This window comes from Dermacentor variabilis, unplaced genomic scaffold (assembly GCF_050947875.1).
Source record: "Dermacentor variabilis isolate Ectoservices unplaced genomic scaffold, ASM5094787v1 scaffold_15, whole genome shotgun sequence".
Classification (NCBI taxonomy): Eukaryota; Metazoa; Arthropoda; class Arachnida; order Ixodida; family Ixodidae; genus Dermacentor; species Dermacentor variabilis.
Window position 1 is genome coordinate 6,977,739 of NW_027460313.1, and position 13,718 is coordinate 6,991,456.

The window sequence follows — 13,718 nt, forward strand, 5'->3', positions numbered from 1 at the left end:
TGAACGATAAAAGCACTAATACTTCCACAGGCTGCCGAAGAAGACCTCAGCAACCACAGGACCACCAGGAGTTATATAAAGCCGTGCTGGCCCCCTGGGTTAATGAGAGCCGCTCGATACTGAGATGAGAGTCACATCCATGTTCCAATGAAGTGAATACAAACTTTTCTACTTTTTTCATCATCACAATGCCTGGCTTCGTCGTCGTTTCCTGATTTTTGCGCTGAAGCCCCACCTCACCCGGTCAAAATTGTAACAACGGATCTTTGTCTTCGTATTTTCGGGCTGTTTAACTTGCAGTAAAAGCACAGTTACTTTCCTCAAAGTATGACTAGTCGCCGACCTGCACCTGCCCATTTTGCTTAAAAATTCCTGTTAGCCAGTCCCGTGACAAACTTTACAAACAAGCAAACAAAGCAAAACATGCAACATTGTCGAACTCATGGAAGCAGACTTCAACCAATCGACACAGCCATGACCTAATAATGGAGCCGGTGTAGCCAAAGTGAGACTACACTTTAAAATAAATTTACACTCTTTGGGTCGTACTTTGTCACACAACAATAATCGTCATCTGTATTGTCCGCATTTCCTTTATTTAACGTTGTAAGCCCGGTACTTTCAAGTCACGAACGCAATGCGCGTTATCAGCATCACATAGCATTCTCGACAGGAAAGTAGCGAGCCCAACGTTTTCAAGAAAGGAAACGCAGCAAGACAGATGACGATTATTGTTGTGTGGCAGATATACACCTGAAAGGGTGTACATTTGTTTAAGATTGAAGGGATTGATGTTGAAATTTTTCATACCGTAGCTTATTAATTACGAGCAATCTACGCTTATCAGCGTTGTAACTATGGCATGATGGCAAAGGAGGCATTTTATTTTCCTTCAAACAATTTCTCACACCTTTGATAATTTTATATACCTAGTTAAAACACGTTGGCGGGCTAGTTGGACCGAATGCATGGTAGAGTGTATAAGCGCGACTGAACGAGGATGTAGAAAAAGACAGATACACAGACACAGCACTCGGTCTGAAGGTGTGTGTATGTGTGTCTGTGTAGACATAGACACACATACCTTGTGCTTCAGTTTTCTACTGGAAAACATTAGTTTCAAGAAAAATTGCGTCGAACGCAGCTCTTGGGCGCCCGTCCCTGTAGCGAGCGTCAGCGTTCCCGGCGTGACCGAGCGAACGGGCACATCAAAAGTTCAAAGCAAATGCGGCGCGCAGCGTGGAATGAAAAAAAAAAATGGCTGTGGCTTAGCTAAGGTTAAGCCCAGGATCCGAAGCATACTAGCCTTTATTTTAGTTGTTGAACCACTGTTTAGCCTGGTGAACTGCTGTTGCTTGGCTATATTTGGTTCGGCTAGACGAAGAAACAACTCATGCGTTACTCTGCTTCGCCTTCAAGAGTGGAACGTGACAGCGTTCCCGTCGACCCGCCAAGGGGTGTAAGACAATGGGCTACGGCGCAGCGACTACGCACCCCGCATTGGACGCGGTGAGCGTCGAGCAACGCAGTGTTCGGCGCGGCAACGAAATGTGCGCCTGAGCAAGCGACGCACGCCTGAGCCTTAGAAACAGCTCGTTTCTAAGGCAACACCGCATTCACTAGAGGCGCTTTTGTACCGCTTTGAAGCATCGCACTCCTGGCTCAGTGGTAGCGTCTCCGTCTCACACTCCAGAGACCCTGGTTCGATTCCCACCCAGCCCATCTTGCAAGAGTTGAGCCAAAGCCACCTAGAAACAAGCGCAGCTGCTTATATACCGCCGCGACGCCGCGAGCGACGGCGCGAGTTGGAGCCCCGTTTCTCCTCTGTCGTGACGTCACGGTGTCACGTGGTCAGCCTTGAAGGCGACGCCGCGAGCGACGGCGCGAGTTGGAGCCCCGTTTCTCCTCTGTCGTGACGTCACGGTGCCACGTGGTATGGCATGGGGTCAAAGGTCATTGAAGGCGACACCGCCGCGCCTGAGGAGCTAGCTTGAGCTCTAGTAATATGCTTCGCATAAAAAGCGGCGAGAGTGAAGGGGCCCGAGGAGGAAAGCGGAGAGGAGGGTGCATCGGAACCATGAGGCAGAAAGCGGAGGAGGAAAGCGAAGTGCTGGCGGCGACCGGGCATGCGCTGAAACAACGCTGGCGTGGGCTCCGGACCCATTGTGCACGCGTTACTTTGCATACGGCCGCGCCGCCGCTAGAAATGCGATCACGCGTTCCCGTCTTCGCGCTTTCTTTCTGAAGAATCTGAGTGAGGGTGGGAATTCACTAAGCGAACTTAAGAGCAAATTTTGGCATAAGAAATTTTTTACGAAAGAAGTGTATTCATAAAGCTAGAACTGTTCGTTGGATCAGCAAGCTTGATATACCCCCACCCAAAGACGATGGCTATCGTCTAAAAAAGTCGTGTATGCAAGCATAGCGCAGGTGGAAACTTCAGTTTTTGGCCACTAGTAAGTGTAAGTCAATTCGTAAAACCACAACAGCCGTCGCAGCCGACATCAGAAGAAATTTCGACGATCGGGGGATAACAGTGTTACGAACATATTTATGTCTATCTGCGCCGCTCGAAAGGATGCAAAGTAAGCGTTGGCACGCGCTGTTGCGGCCGATTGGCCAGAGGCTACAACTGATAGCCGAGTATGATATGTACTTATATTTTGTGGCACGCTCTCATTTGTCATCTAAAAGTGCATTGGATGATTTCAGTGCATAACTGTCTTGGCCGTGCACTGCTCTAGAAGCCTGCAACATTCTTGCTGTGTTTAGAACTTCTGCTTAATGTCTGATAGGCTGTGTTTCTGTATGTGCGCAGTAGCCTGATTTTTCACACTCCTTGTGACAATCTATTGGGTGTTAGCAAATAGAAGTCTAGTGGCCGTCTCTGAAAACCGTCGTGTTTGTTACTGATGTGTTTTGGAGCACTTCTAGCACTTTTTTTTACTTTGAGCTTTCTTTTGCTCATCGGACTGTGGATGGCTATTCTTTCCAAAGCTTTTGAGGCTACAATTCTCCATGCGAGATGAAACAATAAAAACAGTTTAAACGTTTCCAATTATCAAAACATCTTACTGTTGCACAATTCTGTGCTGTTAGTCTCAGCCCCTTGTATTGTATAGCTCAATTTCTATTCAGCACGAAGTCTAAGCAACGTAGTGTCTGTGCACACGGTTTAGCTTGTCCGGTGGCCTAAGGTTTGAGCGAATGAATGCCTACGTCGAATGGAAATCCCGTCAATGATATGAAGCGGGACGTCAACGATATAACAGATTAAAATAAAGCAATGGCGAATACAATTACTCACCACCATTGATACCAAAATCATGTGGACTGCTCAAACAAGAGTGACGCTATGAAATAAGATATACCTCACGAACGAAGCGCATGTGTGAACGAGCGTTACTGGAGAGACCTTTCTTTTGGTAAAAAAGAAGCGCGCAACATTACGCTTATAAAGACGCCACAAAGTTTTTGTTTTGCACGCACAAATCCTGTAACAGGCAAAAGGCATGGGAAGAACAGACTACAAAGAAAAGCAACAGCAGACGACAGCCACTGGAGTCTTATTATTGGCTTGAGAGGCTTATTCTAAATCGCAGACTAACATCAGTCCTTGCCGCAATGACGTCACTCACGTCTTTCAGTCGCTTCGTGCAATGCTCTTTCTATAGTTTTATTCTCTCACTTAAGAAACGCTTAATGGCACGTCCGCACTGAGGAATCCGGCGTCTACAGCGAATGGAATTCTGCCGCCGAAAATCGCGTCGTTCACGCTGCTTGCACAGCGCGCCGCCGGAACGAGATACAGTGCCATCTGCCCTATAATGTGCTAACCTCCAAGCGAGCGCGGGCAATCCCGGATGTTCGCGCGGCTCGAAATTGCGCAGTTGTCTCCGCCCGCGTCGAGTTCGTGTGTTAGTTTTGCGCGTCTCCAGGCAATGATGAACCCTGAGCAAGAAGAGGCAGTACTGCTAGCCCTGTTGGTGAGCACCTTTCCGTCGAAGCGTGACGCGCAGAAGCATTCGCCCAAGAGACGCCGCCAACAGGGTTGGTGGGTTCGCCCTGCGTTGCAAGAGCGCGCTTAGCTTGGTCACGCCACTTTGTCAGGTCGCTTATACCTTGTGCTTCCCGTGGTACTTGTCGAAAAGAACGGGGCGGTTACGCACCGATTCGATGAGCATTTCCGATGTCGCGATAAGTTCGAAGACTGCGATATGACGAGCGCGTCGAGCTTGGCCGCCATCTTTCGAATTGCTGAGACGCGCTCGGATTGGTTCGCGGTGAGGGAATCCGGCAGCAGCTGCCGCAAAAATCGGTCCGGGAGCGATCCGCGCGGAAGGGGCTGTTCCAGCGGATCTCGCCGCCGCTGAACTTGGTTCAGGCGAACTGGGCGCCGCTCCAGACGCCCAATTTCTCAGTGTGAACGCGCCATAATAAAGGTTTGTGAATTCAATGCAAGAATTTGAATAGCGGTGCAAGGATTCAATGAATTCCGTGAATTCAATGCAAGAATGCAAGAATACAATCTTGCGGTGCTCCGCGGATGCTACGCAAAAGTTAGGTCAACGTTACGGCATGAGAAAGGCGGCCACAGTGGCCTGGTATGGCAAAGTGAACCATGTGTGAATCGTGCACAATCGACGCTAAGCACAGTAACCGACATGCCTCGTATCAGCAAGGTCTGAGTTTGCGTCTCTCGAATTATGCTGCCTTGCGCGCTCTACCGGCAGCGCGCCGTTCGATCACATAATTATTCGCGTTTGGACGAAGCTACGACATTTGTGTGTAATTAGAGGTGCAAGTGCATGTTATATGTATTGTACTGAAGGACTGAAAAAACCTAACATGAAGGCCGTGGTGCTTGTAGCATTCGGCTTTGAGCACAACTATATCCTGTATGTGTAACTTACATATTTACGTTCAGCCGCAGTGCACTTATGCCCAACTATTCAGACTCGCTTCGACTCTGCGTCAAGGATAGTTTCTGCTTCACATGCTTTAATTATACGCCAGAAAAAAATACTTATCGAGGAAGCGGCCAGGCAAGGAGATACATTGTCTCCAATTATATTCACTGGATATTTAGAAGCAATATAAAAGCTGTTGGACTGGAAAAGATTACGAGTGACGATCAATGGCGAATATCCTATCCATCATCAATAATAGTAATATTTGGGGTTTTACGTGCCAAAACCACTTTCTGATTATGAGGCACGCCGTACTGGAGGACTCCGGAAATTTTGACCACCTGGGGTTCTTTAACGTGCACCTAAATCTAAGCACACGGGTTTTTTCGCATTTCGCCCCCATCGAAATGTGGCCGCCGTGGCCGGGATTGGATCCTGCGACCGCGTGCTCAGCAGCCCAACACCATAGCCACTGAGCAACCACGGCGGGTCATGCATCATCAGCCTGCCGATCAATAGCATTGTCCTGTTCAGCAACGCTGGGGACACTTTGCAACAATTGATTGACGAGCTAAACCAAGATAGTGTAAGAGTAGGTTGAAGACTAATGTACAGAAAACAAAGATAATGTTCAGTAACCCCTCAAGCGAACAAAACTTCATGATCTGCAGTCAGCCTATAGAGTGTGGGCAGTAGTAAGATTATCTAGGTCAGTTACTCACAGGTAACAATGATCATGAGACGGACATTTGCACAATAAAAATGGGTCGGAGCGCATGCGACTGGTAATATCAAATCGTGGCCTTTTCTCAAATTTTTCCACATTTGGTTGGAAAAAAAAGTGTAAAATCATTCCATTCTTCAAGTATTATGATACGGGGCGATAATTTAGGGGTGAACAATGAATCTTGAGAATGAGTTAAGGGCCGCTCCAACAAGCAATAGAACTAAAATTGTTAGGCCTAACACTAAGAGAAAGGAAGACAGCGGTGTGGTTCACAGAGAAAACGGGGTAGTCGTAGTTTAAATTAAGAGGAAAAATTGCAGCTGGGCAGGCCACGTGATTCATGCAGTTCGTAAGGCAGATAATCAGCGGTCCATTGGAAATGCAGAGTGGGTTGTAGGGGAAAGCAAGGGCTGTCGGGGGCGCCAGAAAATTAGGTGGGGTGATGAAATAAGGAAATTTGCAGGTATAGCTTGGAGGCAACTAGCGCAGGTCAGGGGTAATTAGAGATCGCCTGGAGAGGCTGTTGTCCTGAAGTAAACATAAAAATACGGTGATGACGTCTTACAACATCCTAAAATCGCTGGAAAATTAACGGACGGTTGCTCTTGAGATCGCAGTTCCCTTCGTACTAGCTGCGGAGCCGCTTTCGCATGTTTAGAGAACGTTATCGGGCGCCGCTTGAATAACATCACGCCTACGTTGGCCACGTAATATATCTGCAGTGACCGCTACGAACAAAGTGTGTCATTGTGGGAAAATAAACGATATGACCTGGTTTGATCCGAAACCAGCTAGAATGGTAAACCGCGATGCGCCTTATGCACGGTGCTGTGCAGTATACTGACGTTCACTTGGACGTGTGTTCTTTTGAGGCTCGTAAATTTATGGAAACGTTGGGTGCTGATCATTGTGGGGATATTGACCGATTCGCCGTGCCTTCTATGAGGTGGCACTTGCGCTATGACAGCCAGCGTGTTTAGGGGCTCTAGTCCCTGACGTCATTAACTTATGATTTATTACTGGTGTCCAAAATTTACATGTGCGATGAACATTGGTCTAGGTTGTGTAGTGTGTAGGTGTATTACTACATTTCGGCATTACTACTCATCGGAATGCGACCGTCTGAATTTGCAAAACAAACTGTTGACCTGGTGTGGGGCATCATCGTGTTTTGTCCGTTGAAGAGAATCCAAGAAGATGCGACGAACGCCGATACGATGTCAAGTTTCATAGGCAGCGAAGCTTGTAGGTGTGGATGTTACGTAGTGAAGTTTTCTGTCATAATTTGGTAGCGTCGGTAGCCACAGATTATTTCTGCATTTCTTACTTAAAGCTGCGTTCATGGCTCTTAGTGCCCTTGACATGGGTCGCACGCGAAGGGAAGGCGTCGTCGGTTGGCGGTCCACGACGTCGCCGACCAGCACCTTATGGACAGTACCGGCAGCCGAGGGAGCTGATACTGGGTCTATGCATGCACAGCATTGGAACCGCACCGGCAACCATGTGTTGCTCGCTCACAATACCATACCAATGGACGTACGGGTGCTGGGCTCCTTGCAATGAGCCCATATGAAGTATATATCGTTACAGTATGGTAAGGTATGACATGGTAAGGCATGGAGCTTTTATTTTTCATGTCCATAATTAGTGTCGAAATAAAGACACATAGTCGCTCTCTAAGTGGTGGTGGTGGTGGTCATGTTGCCATATACGTCGGTGGCAATTGCTCCACCTGAGGGCCAAATATGTCACCATTCACCATGTGCCCATCAGTCCTGTCTCTGGAAGAAAATATAATAATACGTGACACTTCCACTGCCATTCTTTTGACGGCGGTGCGGTGAGTCGGCGCGCAAGGTTGCGCTTGTCCGCGCTGTAGCAGATGCCGGGAGGAAGGAGCTGTCGAATAGGGGTGTGCAGTGATTTGCGGTAAGAATGGAGCTTCACCTACAGATGCACGATGTGTGATCGTGCTATCACTTGAACGCACTTCTTTCACTTCTTGTCGTTTAGTCCGAGCTTTGCTTCCTGCTTGCTGTCGTACGACGCCGTAAGCTTAATTTGCTTCCACTTCGGTTGCAGCCTTATCTTGACGTAAGAACGTTTTGGCTAAGAAATTGTGTGCGAATAGCGCAGCTTTGTGGGTTCCGCCACAGATGCTTCATTTATCATAAATTTTTTCCAAGAAAAGTACAGAAGCTAAAGGCACCATTACCTAACAGAGGCATGTGCACTGGCTATACGAAAATGTGGTATTTTACATACATAGTAAGAAGTTCGCAATTTGTGAGAATTAGTAGAGCTTCGTACACACAGTGTTAATAGTCAATTTAACAGTACGTCTTGCTAGATAATACAAAAAGAAATACATACTGTACAAGGAAATAAATTTTATTTTAATCGGATGAAGTGAAAGCTTACGCATTTTTCAATAAACTTTCTTTAGCTGTTTCATAAAGAGGTTTGGACTAACTTCCAAGTCGAAATCTGTTTCGAGTTTATTCATAAGCGACGTTATTTGATATATCAAGCATTGTTTTCCATACTTTGTCCGTGTTATTGACGTGTGTGATTTTTGTTCTTACAGGGGTTAAGACGATATATTAATGCTGCTATTTATGTATGATTTTTCATGATGCACAAATTCAACTAACTGGTAATGAAATACATGTTCAGCGCTGCAGATATCATGTTTCAAAAATGAAGGTGGCGTTCTGAGGTTCCGGGGGTTCCTTTTATATCGATCATAGCAGCGAAGTATTCGTTTTGGAATACCAGTAATTTATTGCAATTACCTTGTGTTGTCTTTCCCCATACTAAATTTCCATAGCACAATTTGAAGGAAAACCCGCCGTGGTTGCTCAGTGACTATGGTGTTGGGCTGCTGAGCACGAGATAGCCGGATCGAATCCCGGCCACGGCGGCCGCATTCCGATGGGGGCGAATACACTATTGTACTTAGATTTAGGTGCACGTTAAAGAAACCCCAGGTGGTCGAAATTTCCGGAGTCCTCCACTACGGCGTGCCTCATAATCAGAAAGTGGTTTTGGCACGTAAAACCCCATAATTTAATTTTAATTTTAAACTTGAAGTAAAACAGTGCATAATTCACACAGGAATGAAAACAGCCGCTTTGTAAAGATACCCACACACTTTGCAAGTCCTACTACTAAACTATTCTTATACATTCCAAGATAGGTGCTCTTCAAACGTTGTGCCAAGAAATCTCTGTGTGTTAACTCAAGTAATAGACCCTCCTTCAAATGTAATTTTCAATGCGGTAATCACTTTGTGAACTGTATGAAGTATGATGTATGCGGTCGTTTCTGTATTCATTTGTATCCGATTGACCATTAGCCAGCGTGAAATAGCTTACAATTAATGGTTTACATTCGTTTCGAGTGGATGTAGCTCTCTCAAGGCGAAGAATACGTTTGCGTCGTCTGTATGCACAATTATTTCAAAGGAATCAGCAATATTTACTAAATGATTTAAATAAAACGTAAAACTATTCCAAACGTTTCTATTCCGTTTGTGCTATCAGCCCTCCACGATTGGTCAAAAACGTTTTTCGACCACGCCCACTTCACCTGTCTGTCACGCGACCTCAAGAAAACCGCGATAGCTGCCCATCTGATATGATGTGTTCACACTGGTTATGCATGATTTGACAGAAAAAAGAACAGTTATTTCTGATTCGACCCCTTTTCGCCATTAGCCCTCGGCTATTCGTAAAAAGTTTTCGGGTTGCACCCACTTCACCTGCCTGTCACGCGACGTCACAAAACCGCACAAACTCACCGCGTCAAAGTGACGTGTGCGCGATAAAGATGCATTAATATAGAATAGAATAGAATAGCTTTATTTCCATCTACTTGATGGAGGAGGCTGCAAGTAAAAGCTGCTACAGTAAGCAGCTTGACGAGGCCCGCAGCCCCCTCTACAGAATATTCGGCAACAGCATACATGCAAGCACATATGCATCATACATACATATATACACATACACATATACATATGTATACATACATATACACATACTCATATATACTCTCATGAACCCACATACTCGCATTTACACATGCACACCCATATCCATACAGAGCCACTGGTGACAAAACCAAAAATACTTAGGGTAGCTTGTGTGGTTCTCGTGGTGAATACAAATGAGACAAGAATACGCCGCTGAACATTATATACACACATATATATACACATACACATGCATTCATATACCCGTATATGCATACACACTCGTATGCACACCTACACACACACACATATACAGAAGCATATATACACACTTTATATACATACTAGCCGAGAGGATGTACACTCAACCAGTAATTTAAAAATCATGCATATACAAGTCTCTCAGTTGTTGGGCCGTTATTTGGGTGATATCAACGCCTAGATTATTATATTTATTTAGAAGCTTTGGCATTGTGTGTGACAGCTTTTCCCTTAAGTAATTTGTTCTGGGTGTGACCACCCGCCATATCTCTTTATGACGGGTAACATAAAATTTGTCATTAAGTTCAAGGTTAGAAAGTTCTCGTAGAAAGGAGCAGTTCAGTTTTGCTTCCCGCCTAAATGCAGTTGTTAACGTGTACTGGTATAACCTTAACACAGAAATTATGTTGGCTTCCTGAAATAAGTTTATAGTATGGGAGTTGTAGGGGACATTGAAGAGTAGCCGAACAAACTTCTTTTGCAAGACAAGTAGTTTATGCAAATTAACAAAGGTAGTTGTACCCCATACCAATAAGCAATAATAGAGGTACGAATAAAAAAGTGAGTTATAAATGAGAAGTTTAACTTTAAACGGCAATAGTGATTTACATTTCCACGTCATGCCAATGACCCTAGATAACTGGATTGTGACTGCGTCAATGTGTTCGTCCCAGAGCATATTACTCGAAAACGTTACGCCGAGAGTTCTCATACTAGTAACCATTTCTATCGTTTTTTCTCCGTACATAATGTTAATATTTGAATTCACTGGCTTATTTTTAGGCCTAAAGAGCACAGCTTTGGTTTTGTTTGTATTTATTTCTAATTGGTTTATTATTGACCAGTCCCTCAGCTTAGAGAGCATGAGGTTCGTTTCATATTCTATATCTGTACAGTTTGTTCCTGAAACAAATATACTGGCGTCATCAGCATACAGGACATATTTCGCGTTTAGGTAAATATTAGTTACATCATTGATATAGGCGTTAAAAAGAAGGGGCCCCAAGACACTTCCCTGCGGAACTCCTTTTGAAATAGGCTTCATACTTGAACAATGCATATCTATCTGAACAAATTGCTGTCTGCTTGCTAGGTAAGATTTAATTAGTGCTAAAGAATGACCTCGAATGCCATAGCTATGAAGTTTTTCAATCAATGTTAAATGGTGAATATTATCAAATGCTTTGCTAAAATCCACATAGACGCCAAGCACAAGCCTTCTTTCTTCGAACTGGGATAAGATGAATTCCTTTTGTTCCAACAGTGCATATTCGGTGGACTTAAGCTTTCTGAAGCCGAATTGGGCAGGTGATATTATATTGTTCTTCTCGAAAAAATTATTAAATTGGCGATGTAAGATTTTTTCCAGGCCCTTAGAAAATATGGGCAATATGGATATAGGCCTATAATTTTGGATATCATTTCTGTCTCCCTTTTTAAATAAAACACTCACTTTAGCGATTTGCATTCTTTTCGGAAAAGTTGCACTGGATAGACATAAATTAATAATATATGTAAGGTACGGTGTGACAATATCTAACACGTACTTTATCGGTCTAATTTGCATGCCTTCATAATCACACGAGGAACTATTTCGCAGTGACGTGAAAGCAGAGAAAACTTCATGTTCAGAGACAGGCTCAAGAAATAATGAGAAGGGGCTAGCTACAGGCTTCAACTTAAGCAATGTCCTAGATGAACTGTTTTGATTGTTGCTAACAAAGTGATCATTAAACATAGTGGCGAGAGGGATGCCAGATATCTCATTGCCATTTATGCTCAGTTTTTCTATACGAGAATGCGATTTATTACGATTAAGGACAGTATTTAAACTTTTCCATAAGAAGTCAGGTTTTGGTGCAGAGCACTCAAATTCAGACTGAATGTGTCGCACTCTACTTAGTTTTATTTCTTTGTTCAGTTTATTTCCATAAGTTTTGAATTGTTTCAGTGTATCTGGGTCCTTATTTTGAATAAATTTATGATACAATTCGTTTTTGCGATGTATTTTTGCAAGCAGTTCAGGCGTTATCCAAGGTTTACGAATTTTTTTGCCTGAGGTAATTCTTTTTTCAGGAAAGTGGTACTTGTATATACCAGAAATTATATCTATGAACTTTGTATATGCCTCTTCAGCGTTCTCGATTTGACCGATAACTTCCAGGTCACAGGTTAACATCTGAGTTCTAAAAGCTTCAAGGTTGGCTGCTGTGATTGGCTGATAAGTGAAGCATCTCACATCCCTCCTGTCTCGAAAACTATGTTTAGGTATCATAATAAATATTGGAAGGTGGTCGCTTATGTCGTATGATAGCACACCGGCGGTTATGCTGTCGTTTTGCATATTTGTTATGAATAAGTCGAGTAGAGTTTCACTGCTGTCTGTAATTCGGGTTGGCGAAGCAATCAGATTTTCAAAACCATATGACGTTATTATAGTGATCATTTCTTTCTGGTACGTGGAATTTACAGACAGATCTATGTTAAAATCACCACCAGATATCAAGAACAAGTTATTCTCGGAAACAAAACGGAGAAACTGCTCATAGAAACAGAAAAAGCTAGGAAGGCTGCCATTTGGGGGCCTATAACAAACAGAGAACACGTATTTGCCAGCACGTGCCGTAAGTATTTCGAAGTCGTCACATACACTACAGAACGATGGAAGCAATTCGCAATTCATTGCATCTTTCAATAGCAACATAACACCGCCCCCTCGACGATTTGGACGATTTAAAAAATAACAGTGATAAGGAGCCAAGGTAAGTTCGTCGCGGTCATCTTTGAACCACGTCTCCGTGACCATGACGGCGTCGAACAAAAAGGAAAAACCGGAGATGAAATCCACGATATCTGTTAGTTTAGTGCAGAGCGAGCGCGCATTCAAGTGCAGACATTTCAAGGAATTTTTATGTTCAGTTATACCAGCTGCATCTAATTCTTGCGGAAGAAAATATCTGTGTTGTGTCATACTGGACATTTAACAAAGCAATGTGCAATCATCAAAGCACAAACTAAGCGGGAAGGTCATGTGCATTTCGTATCACAAGTGCTCGGTCGCCATCTGCCCGCCTCAGAAATACCTTGCCATTTCGGTGCCACGCGTAACGGTACCCTTTTTCTTTGGCCCATTCTTTCACCATACCAAGCAAGTGCCTGTTGTGACTGGTCAAGTTTTCTAGTACAAAGATACTGGAGTTACTTTCCTTCAATTTATGTCTGTGCACAAACCACTGATCTCGTGCCATTTGCCTTGTGAACCTAACGATCACTCCGGGGATCTTGCCAGGCCTTGCTAGAAGGCGATGTATGGCACTAACGTCTAGTTCCGTAAGTTCGGGAACCTCCATCATGTTAGCAACACTGTTCACTTTGTTTAGAAGATTTTCTTGCTCAGAGACAGGAATTCCATGAAATTCTAAATTTTGCCTTCGATTCCTCCATTCCAGTTCATGTAGCTCCAGTTGTACTTGAACAGTCTCACCAGCTGTGTCTTTGGATTCTTTTTTTAGCATGTCAACTCTTTTCCGAAGTTCCTTTGTTTCCCGCTCTTGTGTGGCCACCCGTTCAAGAACTTCGTCGTATTTCTCAACATCATTTGAACTGATTCTTCAATTTTGGATACTGTTTCTTTAAGGGGCATAAGTTCGTCAAGCTTTCGGTTAATGCTGAGCAACAGGGATCTGATGTCCGTAATCTCATCGTCACTGGTTGCAACTTTTTGGCCCTCTTTCGCGTTCTTCGAGCCCTTACAGGTGAGACACGACCATTTTTGTCTAGCAGACGCTGATTTGCTCTTGTACTGCTTTTCTGTGAGGCCAGAGCAATCTCCCACGTGAAATTGGTG

At 44.2% G+C, this 13,718-nt stretch overlaps 1 protein-coding gene across 3 annotated transcripts in view; it reads left to right on the forward strand.

Moving 5' to 3' along the window:
* LOC142567938 (papilin-like) overlaps nucleotides 1-13,718 on the forward strand; it is a 604,722-nt gene that overhangs the window by 483,240 nt on the left and 107,764 nt on the right. The window lies entirely within an intron of this gene.